This window comes from Cetorhinus maximus, chromosome 14 (genome assembly GCF_964194155.1).
Source record: "Cetorhinus maximus chromosome 14, sCetMax3.hap1.1, whole genome shotgun sequence".
NCBI lineage: Eukaryota > Metazoa > Chordata > Chondrichthyes > Lamniformes > Cetorhinidae > Cetorhinus > Cetorhinus maximus.
This window is the reverse complement of record NC_135892.1, coordinates 31,445,235-31,460,110: the sequence shown is the minus strand read 5'-3', so window position 1 is coordinate 31,460,110 and position 14,876 is coordinate 31,445,235. Positions and strand designations below refer to the sequence as shown.

Sequence of the window (14,876 nt, the reverse complement as noted above, 5' to 3'; positions counted from 1 at the left end):
TGGGATGAGGCCCTTAAGTGGTTATTAATTGGCCACTTAAAGGCCTCAATTGGCAGCAGGATGGAAAGGCCGCCCACGGGCCTTTCCACCCCGGATTTTAATCAGGTTGGAGGTGGGAAGGCTGCTCAACTAACACCCTCCTGCCCAATGAAGTGCCCTCCCAGTCTCCAAACATGCTACTTGAGAGGGCAGAAGATTCCATCTGATAATTTGGGACAAAATTAATAGTCACCTGGGCAAATGTGGATGAATTAAGGAAAGCCCGCATGGATCTTTTCAGAGCAAATTGTGTTTAACTAACTTGCTTGATTTTTTTGATGAGTGAACAGACAGGGTAGATGAGGTAATGTGGCTGGTGTGGCATACATGGACTTCCAAAAGGCATTTTATAAAGTGCTCTACAACAGACTTCTGAGCTCATGGAATAAAAAGGACATAGAATAGCAACTCTCTTCAGGTACCATGCCCTAAGAGGGCGTTGGTGACCATGGGCTTCCATGTTCATCTTGCTCTAGAGGAGTGGATCACCTTCGTTGGTGGCATATTCATCCAATTTGTGATAGTCCTTAAAAGGCCATCCTTTTTCTACCACGGTCTCTTTTACAATTGATCTTTCCCACCAGCATTAGACTTTCTGAATCATAAGTTCTTATTATGCGCACAAGAAATCCCAACAGCCTCTTCCTGATCTTGGTCAGCAGAGTTCTTTTGGTCTCAGATTTTGTTAGAGCCTCTTCATTGGTAGTGTGACTTGACCAAGATATCTTCATTATTCACCTGAAAACCACAACTCTGCATTGCTTCGCTGATCATTCAGTATTCGTTTCCATATGTCAAAATTGATGCGATGTAGAACTCCAGGATTCTCAGCTTTGTTTCCATGGCTAATTTTGCGTTGATCATAATCTTTTTCAAAGCAACAGGGATACAAAATTGGCTGAGTGATATGAAACGGAAGGTAGTGGTGAACAGTTGTTTTTCAACTGGAAGTGGGCTTACAGTGGAGTTCCCCACAGTTTGGTGTTCGAACCCCTGCTCTTCTTGATATACATTAATGACCTAGACTTTGTGCACAGGGCACAGTTTCAAAATTTGTACGATGACACAAAATTTGGAAGTATTGCGAACTGTGAGGAGGATAGTGGAGAACTTCAAAAGGACATGGACAGTTGGTGGAATGGGCAGACAAGTGGTAGTTGAAGTTTAATGCAGAAAAGTGAAGTGATTCTTTTTGTAGGAAGAGAAAGGAGAGGCCATATAAAATAAAAAGTAGAATTCTAAAGGGGGTGCAGGAGCAGAGGGGCTGGAGGTATATGTGCACAAATCATCGAAGGTGGCATAGCAGGGTGAGAGGGCAATTAATAAAGCATATGGGATCTTGGGGCATAGACTATAAAAGCAAGGAAGTTATGATAAACGTGTATAAAACACTGGTTCAGCCTCAACTGGAGTATTTCGTCCAGTTCCGGGCACCATACTTTGGGAAAGATGTGAAGGAATTAGAAAGGGTGCAGAAAGGATTCACAAGAATGGTTCCAGGAGAGGTGAAGTTCAGTTACGTTGCTAGATTGGAGAAGCTGGGACTGTCTCCCAGGAGAAGGTTGGAAAAGAAAAGGTTGTGAGGAGATTTGATAAAGGTATTCAAAATCATGAGAGGTTTGAACAAATAGGGAGAAACTGTTCCCATTGGTGAAAGGATTGAGAAGCAGAGGACACCAATTTAAAGTGGTTGACAAAAAGAGAAATGGGAACATGAGGAAAAATGTTTTTACACAGCGGGTGGTTAAGACCTGGAATGTACTGCCTGACAGTGTGGTAGAGGCAGACTCAATCATGGTTTTCAAAAGAGAAATTGATCATTATCTGAAGAGGAAGTATTTTCAGAGCTACGAGGCAAAGGCAGGGCAGTGGCACTAGATGAGTTGTTCTTGCAGAGAGCTAACATGGACACAATAGTCCGAATGGTCCGAATGGTCTCCTTCCATGCTTCTCCTTCCATTCCATGATTCTTTGATTCCAGTAAATTTTAGCATCGTATAACTAAAAGCTATTGTGAAGTGAACGACTTCATTTTGTTATCAGTAAAACTAACATTCATTTACATTTTATTATTTTATGATTTTTCCATCATCTCTGTATTGAATCATTTCCCCTCAATGCAAGTAATCATTTAGCAACTCATGTTTTAAACAAAGGAAAATGTCTTCATTCCTGTATATGGCCCTGTGCCCAGCAATTTCCCTTTCTGTTCTGGCATACATGATGGTCTTTTATCTTCAGATTCCTGGTTTCCCTTTTTTGATTGAGCTATTTACCTTGCAATTGATGCACATGGTCTCCCAGTTTTTCTCTAATTTTCTCCTGATCATGTCTCCTTTTGAGTTTTGCATAGCCACACAAGTCATTGCTAATCTGGAAGGGGATGCACAATGGCAACCAATGATGACATTCTTTTTGATTTGCCCTTCTGTTGGGAGATGCCAAGCCTTCTCTCAGCACAGAATGAAAGCAAAATACTGTGGATGCTGGAAATCTGAAATAAAAAAACAGCAAGTGTTGGAAACATTAAGTAGGTCTGGCAGAATCTATGGAGAGAGAAACAGAGTTAATATTTCCAATTGAATATGACTCTTCTTCAGAACTGAAGGAAGGTAGAAATGTGATGGGTTATATACCATTGAAAGGCGGGAGGAAGAACAAAAGGGAAGGTCTGGAATTGGGTAGAGGGCAGGAGAGATTAAATAACAAAGCTGCCTTGGAACAAAAGGCAAAGGGAGTGGTAATGGTTGTAGTAAAGAAACTAAGTATTTGTCAAGAGTGAGTGTGAATGGCACAATAATGAACAGCTCTGCCGGAAAGCAAAAACATGGAAAACAGGTTTCAGACCAGCACATGGCAAAAAATCATAATGGAAGACAGAGTTCATGGTCTGAAATTGTTGAGTCCACAAGGCTGTAAAGTATCTAATCAGAAGATGAGGTGCTGTTCCTCAGGCTTGCATTGAGTTTCACTGGAACACTGCAGCAAGCCAAGGACAGAAATTTGAGCATGAGGCAAGGTGGTGAATTAAAGTGGCAAGCAACTGGAAGCTTGGGGTCATGCTTGAGGATGGATTGGAGGTGTTGGGCAAACGTACACCCGATCTGCGTTTGGTCTTCCCAATTTATAGGAAACTGCGTTATGAGCAGCAAATACAGTATACTAAATTGAAAGAAGCACAAGTAAATTGCTGTTTTACCTGGAAAGGAGCGCTTGGGGCCTGCGAGGTAAAAGGGCAGGTGTTACACTGCCTACAATTACATACGAAGGAGCTGAGGGAAGGGGGCAAGGTGTTATAGGTGATTGAGGAGTGGACCAAAGTGTGACGGAGGGAACGATCCCTTCGGAATGCTGATGGGTAGGGGGGGAGTAGGTGGGTGGGGGGTAGATGATGTGTTTGGTGGTGGCATCCTACTGGAGGTGACAGAAATGGTGGAGGATGACCTTTTGAATCTGGAGGCTGGCGGGGTGGAAAGTAAAGGCAAAGGGATCCCTACCATGGTTCTGAGAGGGAGGGGAAGGGGTGAGAGCAGATGTGAGAAATGGGCTGGACATGTTTGACGGCCCTGTCAATCACAATGGCAAGGATGGAGGGGCAGAATCATCATTTGTGGAAAAAGGAAGACATCTCAGACGCACTGTTGTGAAAGATTATATCATCAGAACAGATGCGACGAAGACAAAGGAACTGGGAGAATATCTCCTCCATTGCATCTGCTCTGATGATGCAACATTCCACAAAAAGGTTTCTTTCCATTCATTCATGGGATATGAGTGCCGCTGTCAAGGCCAGCAATTGTTGTCCAACCCTAATTGCCCTTGAGAAAGTGGTGGAAAGCTGTTTTCTTGAGCCACTGCAGTCCATGTGGTGAAGGTACATCCCCAGAGCTGTTAGGGAGGGAGTTCCAGGTTTTTGACCCAATGATAGTACAGGTGTGGTAATAGATTTCCAAGTCAGGATGGTGTGTGACTTTCAGGTGGTGGTGATCCCATGCATCTGCTGCCCTTATTCTTCTAGGCAATTGAGGTTGATGATTTGAAAGGTGCTGTTGGAGGAGCGTTGACAAGTTGCTGCAGTGCATCTTGCACACTGCTGCCACTGTGAATGAGTGAATGAATGTTTAAGGTGGTGGATGAGGTGCCTATAAAGTGAATATAAAAACAGCAAAGAATGACTAAAGATTGATAAGGAGGGAAAAATTAGACTATGAGAGAAAGCTAGCTAGATATATAAAGAGAAATAGTAAGAGTTTCTATAGATATTTTTTAAAAATGGGTGAACAAAGTGAAGAGTCATACGAATTTGAAACGTAACTCTTGTCTTTCTCTCCACAGATGCTGTCAGACCTGCTGAGTTTATCCAGCAATTTTTGTTTTTGTTGTTGAACAAAGTGAGCGTTGGTCCCATAGAAAGTGAGTCTAGCGAATTAATAATGGAAAATAAAGAGATGGCAGATTAATTCAACAGGTATTTTGCATCGGTCTTCACTATAGAGGACACAAGTAACATCCCAGAAATAGTTGTAAATTAGGAAATAGAAGGGAGGGAGGAACTCAAGAAAATTACAATCACCAGGGAAGTGGTACTGAGCAAATCATTGGAGCTGCGGGCTGACAAGTCCCTGAGGCCTGGTGGACTTCATCCTAGCTTCTCAAAAGAAATGGCTAGTGAGATAGTTGATGCATTAGTTTTAATTTTCCCAAATTCCTTAGATTTGGGGAAGGTTCCATTAGATTGGAAAATAGCAACTGTAACTCCTTTATTCAAAAAGGGAGGAAGACAGAAAGCAAGAAAGTATAGGCCAGTTAGCTTAACATCTGTCATAGGAAAAATGTTAGAAGCTATTGTTAAAGACGTTATAGCAGGGCACTTGAATAAATTCAAGGTAATCAGGCAGACTCAACATGGTTTTGTGAAAGGGAAATCAGGTTTAACCAAATTATTGGAGTTCTTTGAAGAAGTAACATGTGCTGTGGATAAAGGGGAACTGGTGAATGTACTGTACTTAGATTTCTAGGAGGCATTTGATAAGGTGTGACATCAAAGGTTATTGCGGAAAATAAAAGCTCATGGTGTAGGGGTAACATATTGGCATGGATAGAAGGCGAGCTAACAGGAAACAGAGAATAGGCATAAACAGGTCATTTTCTGGTTGACCTGATGTAACGAGCGATGTGCCACAGGTATCAGTGCTGGGGCCTCAACTTTTTACAATTTATATAAGAGACTTGGATGAAGGGATCAAAGGTATGGTTGCTAAATTTGTTGATGACACAAAGATAGGTAGGGAAGTAGTTGTGAAGAGGATATAAGGAGGCTACAAAAGGATACAGATAGGTTAAGTGAGCGGGCAAAGATCTGGCAAATGAAGCATAATGTGGGAAAGTGTGAAATTGTCCATTTTGGTGGGAAGAATGAAAAAGAAGCATATAATCTAAATGGTGAGAGATTGCAGAGCGCCGAGATGCAGAGTGATTTGGGAGTTCTAGTGCATGAATCGCAAAAGGTTACTATACAGGTACAGCAAGTAATTAGGAAAGCTAATAGAATATTATCATTTACTGTGAGGGGAATTGAATACAAAAGTGGGGAGGTTATGCTTCACTTATACAGGGCATTGGTGAGACCCTATCTGGAGTATTGTGTACAGTATTGGTTTCCTTATTTAAGGAAGGATGTAAATGCGTTAGAAGCAATTCAGAGAATGTTTACTAGATGAATAGGCGGTTTGTCTTATGTTTCAGGTTGGACAGGCTAGGCTTGTATCTGCTTGAGTTTAGAAGAATAAAAGGCAACTTGATTGAAACGTATAAGATCCTGAGGGGTCTTGACAAGGTTGGTGTGTAAAGCATATTTCCTCTTATGGGAGGATCTAGAACTAAGGGTCACTGTTTAAAAATAAGTGGTCACCCATTCAAGACAGAGGTGAGGAGAAATGTTTTCTCTCAGTGGGTCGTGAGTCTTTGGAACTCTTTTACTCAAAAGGTGGTAGAAGTAGACTCTGAATATTTTTAAGTAAGAGGTAGATATGTTCTTGATAATCAAGGGGGTAAAAGGTTATTGGGGGTGGGCAGGAATGTGGAGTTGAGGCTTCAATCAGATCAGCCATGATCTCATTGAATGGCGGAGCAGGCTTGAAGGGTCAAGTGGCCTATTCCTGCTCCTAATTCATATGGGCTTGCTTTGTCCTGGATGGTACCGAGCTTCCTGTGTATTGTTGGAGCTACACTCGTCCAGGGAACTGGACAGTATTCCCACTCCTAACTTCTGCCTTATAGCTGGTGGACAGGCTTTGGTGACTCAGGAAGTTATTTACTCACCACAGAATTCCCAGACTCTGACTTGCTCTGATAGCTATAAAATTTACCTGGCTGTTCCAGTTAAATTTCTGGTCAATGTTTGATGGTGGGAGATTCGGGAATGGTATTTTAGTTGAATGTCAGGGTAGACTGTTAGAGTCTTTCTTGTTGCAGATGGTTGTTGCCTGACACTTGCATGGCATGAATGATACTTGTTGTCCAGGTCTTGCTGCATATGGACATGGATTGCTTCAATATCTGAGTAAGTATTTGAAAGAGTAGACATAAGTTAATAAGAATTAATAATAGGTTATTAATTGTTAGTATTATTCACTAAAAAAACCCATTAGGGAGTTCAGGAGAAACTTCTTTTTTATCCAAAAAGTGGTTAGAATGTGGATCATGCTACCACAAAAAGTAGTTGAGGCATGCAACATAGAGGCATTTAAAGGGAAGCTAGGCACACAGGAGAGAGCAAGGAATAGAAGAATGTGCTAATAGATTGAGATGAAGCAAAATGGGAAAGAACTTGTGTGGAGTATAAACACCAACATAGACAAATTGAACAAAATGACCTGTTCCTGCAATGCAGGTTCTATGTAGCTCAACGTAATACATAATCAGACACATGGATCATCTTCCTACGCATGCTTATTAGTGTTACTATCTGTTTATCGTTCTCCCGACATTCTTCATCACTGAGTGACTCAGCCTGTTGTTGCTAGCCTTCACCTCCTTATCTTCTCTAGATATTTATTACAGAGAACCTCATTCTCCATTCACACTCCCTTCCTGGCTCCTAGACATGGTGGCGCTGGTCTAGCAATTAAAATTCCACACTTCATTTAACTACTGGTCATTGTATCTCTCTGTGTCCAGAGACTGGCTTAATCATCTTTATCCCCTACTAATACTACAACTTAATCCTCTACATAAATCCAGATATTCCTCCTGGTTTACTAGCTTTTACACTACCTACCTAGAAGTCCACAGAGTTAATTGTGACCACAGGTGAGAAATCATGTTCACTGTTTTTTGTAGAATTACCAAGTCAGGTCAGGCAGGCTACATATACACAGTGGAATCCAAAAATACAGCCATTTATCCTGTCAGAAACAATGGGCGGAATCGTCCCAGATTTGCACTAAGTGCGGTAGCAGATGCGTAAAACGACGTTTTACCCACCAGCCGCAATGGCGTTTTTTCACGCTGTATTGTCCCAAACCCATCTAATTAATTATGCATTCCCAGGAAACACAGTGTTTCCATGGGGGTGGCCTCTCATTCGCCCGCCATGCCATGACCTCGCCACTTCATCATGCTGGGCACCATATTTAAAGTCCACCCCCACTAGGGCTATCTGTACCTTGCTTGTCCTGCTTTCTACCCTTAATTAGCACATTCCTTAGATAATATCACCACCTTCAACACCTCTTTGTCCTTTTGTCTGTGACATCTTTTGGTTATCTCCACATATCACTGGCCCTCTATTCAGCTCTACCTGTCCCATCACCCCTTAAACCAGCTTATATTTCACCTCTCTTCTATTTTTACTTAGTTCTGTTGAAGAGTCATACGGACTCGAAACGTTAACTGTGTTCTTCTCCGCAGATGCTGCCAGACCTGCTGAGTTTTTCCAGGTATTTTTATTTTTGTTTTAGATTTCCAGCATCCGCAGTTTTTTGCTTTTATCTTAATATTTAAAGTCCAGCACACCTCTCAGCGCTTCCAGCCCACGACTGCTGCAAAGAAGACATGGCCCTGAAAAGTAAAAAGACTGCAGCCCCCGGATTCAATGACACTCCCTCGAGCACCTTTTGGACGCAGTGGAGGCTCGCGGTGATGTCCTCTACACCCGCTCTGGCCACAGGATGGGCAGCAACCTCACTAATCCAGCTTGGGAGGTGGTAGCAGTGGTGGTCGGTGCCAATGCCCTGCAAAAGAGTCATCCACCCAGTGCCGCTACAGGATGAATGGTCTCATCTGTTCCTCCAAGATAATTCACTCCTCTCACCACTCTCAACTCACACACTCACAAACCCATCACACATCCACAGGGATCTCACACCTCAAGGGACAACACCACTAACTCTCATACACACCCTCACATCTCCATCAGGCTCATACCCTCTCGAGTTTGCATCCTCATCCCGTCCATGGCTCAGCTCACCACACAAACATTCCACGTAATACCACATGTGCTGCTCACACACTCTCCATCTGTTTTCATGCATGAGAAGCCTGCTCACATCTGCAGAAAGTGCTCCCAGACCTGGGGGTTGAAGTGGCCTAGATTAGGCCCTTCACTCACTTTGAGGAGTGTGCCATCGCACTGACTGGTGAGGACATGGACCGTGCCTGCGGTGACGGTGAGGTCGGCTGCGAACACCTGCGTAAGGATCCTGCACCTCATCACCCCTCTCTCAACACAACTGTGAGAGCTCTTTCTCCTGCTTATGATTCTGCTGCCATGCATTACTTATCTCTGCTTTGGTTCACAGGGAGCTCTGCCAAGCAACCGACACCTTCAACCAGCCTGTCCCTCAGCTCCATCCATGTCCTCACCTCCAGCCAAAAGGACACCTCCTCCATTTAAGAGCTTGAAATAAGCAGCCTGGAAGACCCATCACAGCGCTCACCCACACCCTCCACCAGCTCAAAGACACACATCTGGGTGGAACCTAGATCTAGAGCAGGCTCGGGTTCACAATCTGGTGGTCACCACATGGACATGTGTCCACAGCAGCAGGAGTCAGCTTCGTGCGAGCTCCCTGGCACTCAGTGGACTGCTGGGGATCGGGCATCTGTGAGATCCAAGTCAGATGACGCACCTTTAGATTTGGCCTTCCAACTCATCCCGGAGAGTCAGCAGAAGGCGTGGGAACATCATGCAGAGTTGTTGGAAGTCCTCAACAGAGTGGCACATGAGTCGGAGGAGTGCGTCCACCAGTTCTCTGATGAAGTGGTGCCCACAAGTGGTGCTTGTATGGAGGTCTCCATGGGGAAGATGGCGGGTGTGTTGCTACTGCAGGAACTCACCCATGGTCCCCCGCGATGAGTGTAGGTCTGCACACATCTCCACATTGTACTGGACCAGGTTCCCAACATCTGATGGTGGGGAACATAGCTTGCCATTGACAAGCTGAGAGGACGATCACAAACCAGTTTCACGACGTTGTGAAAGCAATTTTTGGCCTTCTCGCCATATTGTCCGCTCACGCCACCGAACGTTCCTGACGCCAGCAGGCACGGAAAATTTCAGCCAATGACTGGCAAGCTCTTGAAACTCATTGTTCAGCATGCCCCACTTTCTATATTCACACCATTTTACTGAATATTAAAGTAGGCAAGAGAAAAATATGAGAAAAAATAGAAAGAAGGAAAAGAAACAACACATTTCTATATTGCTTTTCATGCATACAGAGATGTCTCAGAATGCTTTATGGGGTTATGGGAAAAGAATAGACATCAAACAGGAGAGCTAAAGCAAAATGCAGGTTTGAACTAAAGCAAGGCTAAAGCGATGGTTCTTTAGGAGGCTTTTAGAAGGTGATGGAGAAATGGTAAGTCTCTTTCATCTATACCAAAGACCGCACCTTCACCTTGTACATGTTTGCTGTTCCAAAGTACATATTATCTTACATTGAAATCTATTTATTGCTCCTCAGTCAATCTGTTTAATTTCTTCAACTGGCATTTCAGTCTCCCTCATACTGGTCATACCATCATATATCTTGCTAACGTGAAAGAATTTTATAAGTATATTCTAAGCACTTGCTGCATATTGCTCATTATAAACAGCAAGGGACCCAGAACAGATGCTGAGGAAACATACTAATGACCGCTGCCCACAGAACCATTTCCACCACCTGCTTCCTATTTCCATGTGAATTTTCAGCCCAGCTTGCCATTAGCTCTATGAGCCTTAATATCTTTTTACAAGCTTTATATAAACAGCTCCCTAATACTTCCGTGTTTTTTATTTGGGCTCAGGATGTGGACATGCTGGCAAGACTGCATTCATGAAGAGATAGCTCTCCTTGAACCACTACAGTCCCTTCAGTGGCAGTGCTGTTTTGCAGTGGTTGCTTGACAACTGAGCAGCTTGCAAGGTCTTTTTAGAATGGATCTAGCCTACGAAATTGGGCAGTGTAGTGCCTGTCATGCAGGTGGTAGGAAGTTTTTAGTTAGGTGTGCCACGTTTCCGGCCACTTTTGGCACATGGTGCCCCATGCTGTGCAGGGTGATAGTGCAGGTGTGCCACGCATGCACTCAAGCCATCAAGCATGGCTGATTGTGATATCGAACAGCTTTTCCAGCTGACTTTAGCACATTTTCAAAACTTGCACTACGCAGGTCCTTTGAAGGCCTCTGTTAATCACTCAACCATTCAGCTACACAAGAACCACCCCCCCCGCCAGGCCTGTCACAGCCCAAGCTATCAAACTGGCAGGAGAGGTGTTTTTGATTCTGCTGTGACAAATTTTGTACAAGTACTGTGGGCTTATTTTTAGAGATCTTTAGGTGGATTGTTGCATCCATTCAGGGAGGACAGAGGATTTGGTCACCTGTACAAGCGTGAGAAATATGGGGACTATAGTTGCAGAGCCTCTGAGTCTACAACATGACAAACAAGTGGGACAGATGCTGCATAGTGGAGAAGCTCTGCAAGATGAGCTCGCCACAGAAAACCCTACCCACTCAGTATTTTCAGACAGCATTTCTCATACATCCATCTCACCCAGAAGCAGTGCCTGTCACACCTCCGATTCAAGAAGAAGGCGGTCACAGAATTGTACCACGTCCTTCAAGAGGACCTGAAACCTCACATCAGGCAAGAACGACGCTGCCAGTGGTTGTAAATGTCACAGTCATAGTAAACTTCTATTCGCGTCAGAGCATTCTCCAAGTTTGTGGGGTCTGATGTGTTCTTCACAATCTTGTAATCATCAGGGGGAAGCCATTGCTGCTAGGACTCCAGAGACCATCTTGGGAAGGGGAGGAGAAGAGGAGGAGGCAGAGTGGATGCAGCTGGGACTCCACCACTGTGCAAGTGCCTGCTCAGATTCTCCTTCCCTTTAAAGTTCGTGCAGCACCAATATCTGAACTCATGGTTGTGAGCATCAGATCAACTCACAGTGCTTCTTCATCAGTAGTGTGCGATTGCTCTCTCAATTCTTGTTAACAGTCTCCCATTAGAGAAATTTCTCCAGAACGAAAACTATAAATTCTATGCTTCATTGCTCTCTGATTCAACAGGTAATTCACCGCATGACACAGCAACGCTCATTATATGGCACTGTAAATGGAGAGGCTCTGGTTTCATGCCTCCCAAGCAGCTTAGCTATTTTATAAAATTTAGTGAATTCATGGAAAACAGCAAAAGTGGTAAGGTTGAATACTGGATGTTTGGTAGCTGAGTTGGAGCAGCTAGATAAATCATACCCCACTGGGATACTTAATGACGATATGGCTGAATTAAATACTTTGGAACTAAAAGAGGCAGATGCATTTTTCAAAGAGCTTTTTTGTGATCTTTATAAAAAAAAAGACAATATTTTTGGTTTATCAGATTCTCAGGCAGGACATTCTTTTGTCATTTAAGAGCATTCATGTTTGAGGACATCAAGACAGTAAAGTATCAATTTAATTCTTGAATTGTTTTGTCTGGTTTTATGCCATAAAATCAATATGAACAACTAGTTACAATGCATCTTCAGACCATTTTACACCAGCTGAGCAAAATATTATCTGGGCATCCATCAGGGAATTGCTGGGGGTAATATATTAGTGTGGATAGAGGACTGGTTAAGGGACAGGAAGCAGAGAATAGGCATGTATGGGACATTTTCAAGTTGGCAGGATGCGACTAGTGGAGTGTTGCAAGGATCAGTGCTGGGGCCTCCGCTATTTACAATCTATACTAATGACTGAGATAAAGAGACAGGAGTAATGTATCTAAATTTGCTGACAATCCAAAGCGAGGTGGAAATGTAAGCTGTGAGGTGGACAGAGAAGCTGCAACGAGATAGAGACAAGTTAAGTGAGTGGGCAACAAGATGGCAGATGGAGTATAATGTGGGGAAGTGTGAAATTATTAACTTTGGTAGTAAGAATAGAAATGCAAAATATTTTTAAAAGGTGTGAAACTTCTAAATGTTGACGTTCAGAGACTTGAATGGGCTCATACAAGGTATTCAGAAAATTAGCATGCAGGTAGAGCAAGCAATTAGGAAGGCAAATTACATATTGGCCTTTATTGCCATAGGATTGGAGTATACAAATTAAGAAGTATGGCTACAATTGTGAGACCATACCTGGAATACTGTATGCGGTTTTGGTCTCCATATTTAAGGAAGGATATACTTGCACTGGAGGCAGTACAGCAAAGGTTCACGAGATTGGTGCCTGGGATGAGGGGGTTGTCCCATAATGAGAGGCTGAGTAAATTGGGCCTACATTCTCTGGAGTTGAGAAGAATGAGAGGTGATCTCATTGAAACATACAAAATTCTGAAGATAATGAGAGGTTGTTTCCGCTGGCTGGGGAACCTAGAACACAGGGGTACGGTCTCAGGGTAGAGGGTCGATCATTTAGGACTGAGATGAGGAGAAATTTCTTCACTCAAGGGGTTATGAATCTTTGAAATTTTGTATCCCACTCTATCCCAACGGGTTTTAGATGCTCCATCATTAACTATATTAAAAGCTGGGATGGACAGATTATTGTTCTTTCAGGGAATCAAGGGATATGGGGAGTGGACGGGAAAGTGTAACTGAAGCCCAATATCAGCCAGGACTGTACTGATGGCCTCCTTCTGTGCTGTAACAATTCTGTGAATCTGTGAACGGTGGAGCAGGCTCAATGGGCTGTATGGTCTACTCCAACTCGTCTCTCGTGTTCATGCACAAGTAGTTAAATGACCATGGCCATTTCCTCCCTGAACGAAGGAAAGATATTGCGATTAAGGAAAAGTGATAGTGTGCTGTTTGGGGAACATGTAACCCACAAGGTTGTGTGGGTAATATTTCTGTAAGAATAAAATGCAATTAGTGTCACTTCTGCTTCACTCCAAAGCAAAGCACTGCACTTGATGGTGTTTGCAGCAGTTGTGCCTCCTTAAAAATGGCAAAATTTCCTGTCAAGTCACACACCATCCTGACTTGGACATAGACTGCCATTCCTTCACTGACAGAGGGTAAAAATCTTGGAATTTCATTTCTAACAGAAAAGTTGGACCGCCTTCACTACTTGGACTGCAAAAGCTCAAGAAGAAGACTCACCACTATCTTCCTAAGGGTATCTAGGGATTGGCAATAAATGTCAGCCTTGCTAGAGATGTCCCCATCATGGGGAATGAATAGTAAAGAAATTCAGAAGACGTGTATCACCTACTATGTTGATTTAAGGTGATTGGCAAAAGAACCAGAGGTGATGTCAGGAAATCTTCTTTGGTGTACGTAAGTAGTGTCATAAACAATGAGATGATCTCATTGAAACATACAAAATTCTTACAGGATGTGTCAGGGTAAACGTGGATAGGATGTTTCCCCTGGCTGGTGAGTCTAGAATCAAGTGACACAGTCTCAGAATAAGCAGCAGGCCATTTAATATTGAGATGAGAAAGAACTTCTTCACTCAGGGGATGGTGAATCTTTGGAATTCTCTACCCCAGAGGGCCGTGGAAGTTTAATCATTGAGCGTGTTCAAGACAGAAATTGATAAATTTCTGGATACTAATGCCATCATGGGGATAGTCGGGAAAATGGTGTGGAGGTGGATGATCAGCCATGATCTGTTTGACTGGCGGAGCAGGCGTGATGGGCTGAATGGCCCACTCTTGTGTTCCTTTGGAAATCATCCCTTGTTTCAGTATTACTGTTGGTTGCATTCAGGGAAAAGGCTACACAATCAGATACAGGACAAATCGGTTCCTGAATTCAAGTGTGCCCTTCTCTATAAGAACTTTAAACAGAAGTTTGACGAATGGACAAGTATATGTACTCAGGGTGGGATTCACTGACTGATTACGCTAATGTATTGGAATAGTTTTTCAATAAATATTTAATTAACATTAGATATCTGTAATTAGGGTAATTTTCTTTATTTTATTGTTATTCATTTATATGTAATTTTTATTTTATGTTGCCTAAAATGAATTTCAGTATGAATTTCCCTATGGATAATGAAGTGAAATTGAACTGAATTAAATTATGCAATAGGTGGATAGGATTTCGAATGCCCTGTCTGATAGGGTGAGGCAGACATAGATTCAATTGTAGCTTTCAAAAGGAGAATTAGATAAATACTTGAAAGAGAATAGATCGCAGAGAAATGGTGAAAGAGCGGGGAGTGGAATTAACTGGATTGCTCTTCAAAAGAGCCGGTGCAGACTCGATGGGGTGAATAGCCTCCTTCTGTGCTGTGCTAGTCTATGCTTCTATGGCCAGAATTTTACGGTCGGCGTGTGGGCTCGGTGGGAGCGGTTGGGAAGCCGACCGCCACCAGCGATCGGCTCCGCACTGTGATTTTACATG

General features: G+C 43.1%; 1 long non-coding RNA gene across 2 annotated transcripts in view; it reads right to left on the bottom strand.

Annotated features, from left to right (window-relative positions):
- Nucleotides 1-2,109: 2,109 nt before the first annotated feature.
- Nucleotides 2,110-14,876, bottom strand: part of LOC144690114 (uncharacterized) — a 38,190-nt gene continuing 25,423 nt past the window's right edge. The window contains exons 2-3 of one of the 2 annotated variants that reach the window (XR_013578753.1): nucleotides 6,408-6,597; nucleotides 2,110-2,533 (exon numbers count right to left, since the gene is read on the bottom strand). This is a non-coding gene — a long non-coding RNA (uncharacterized LOC144690114). Of the gene's footprint in view, nucleotides 2,534-4,350; nucleotides 4,459-6,407; nucleotides 6,598-14,876 lie in introns of those variants that run through there. The other variant, XR_013578752.1, reaches the window with a different exon arrangement.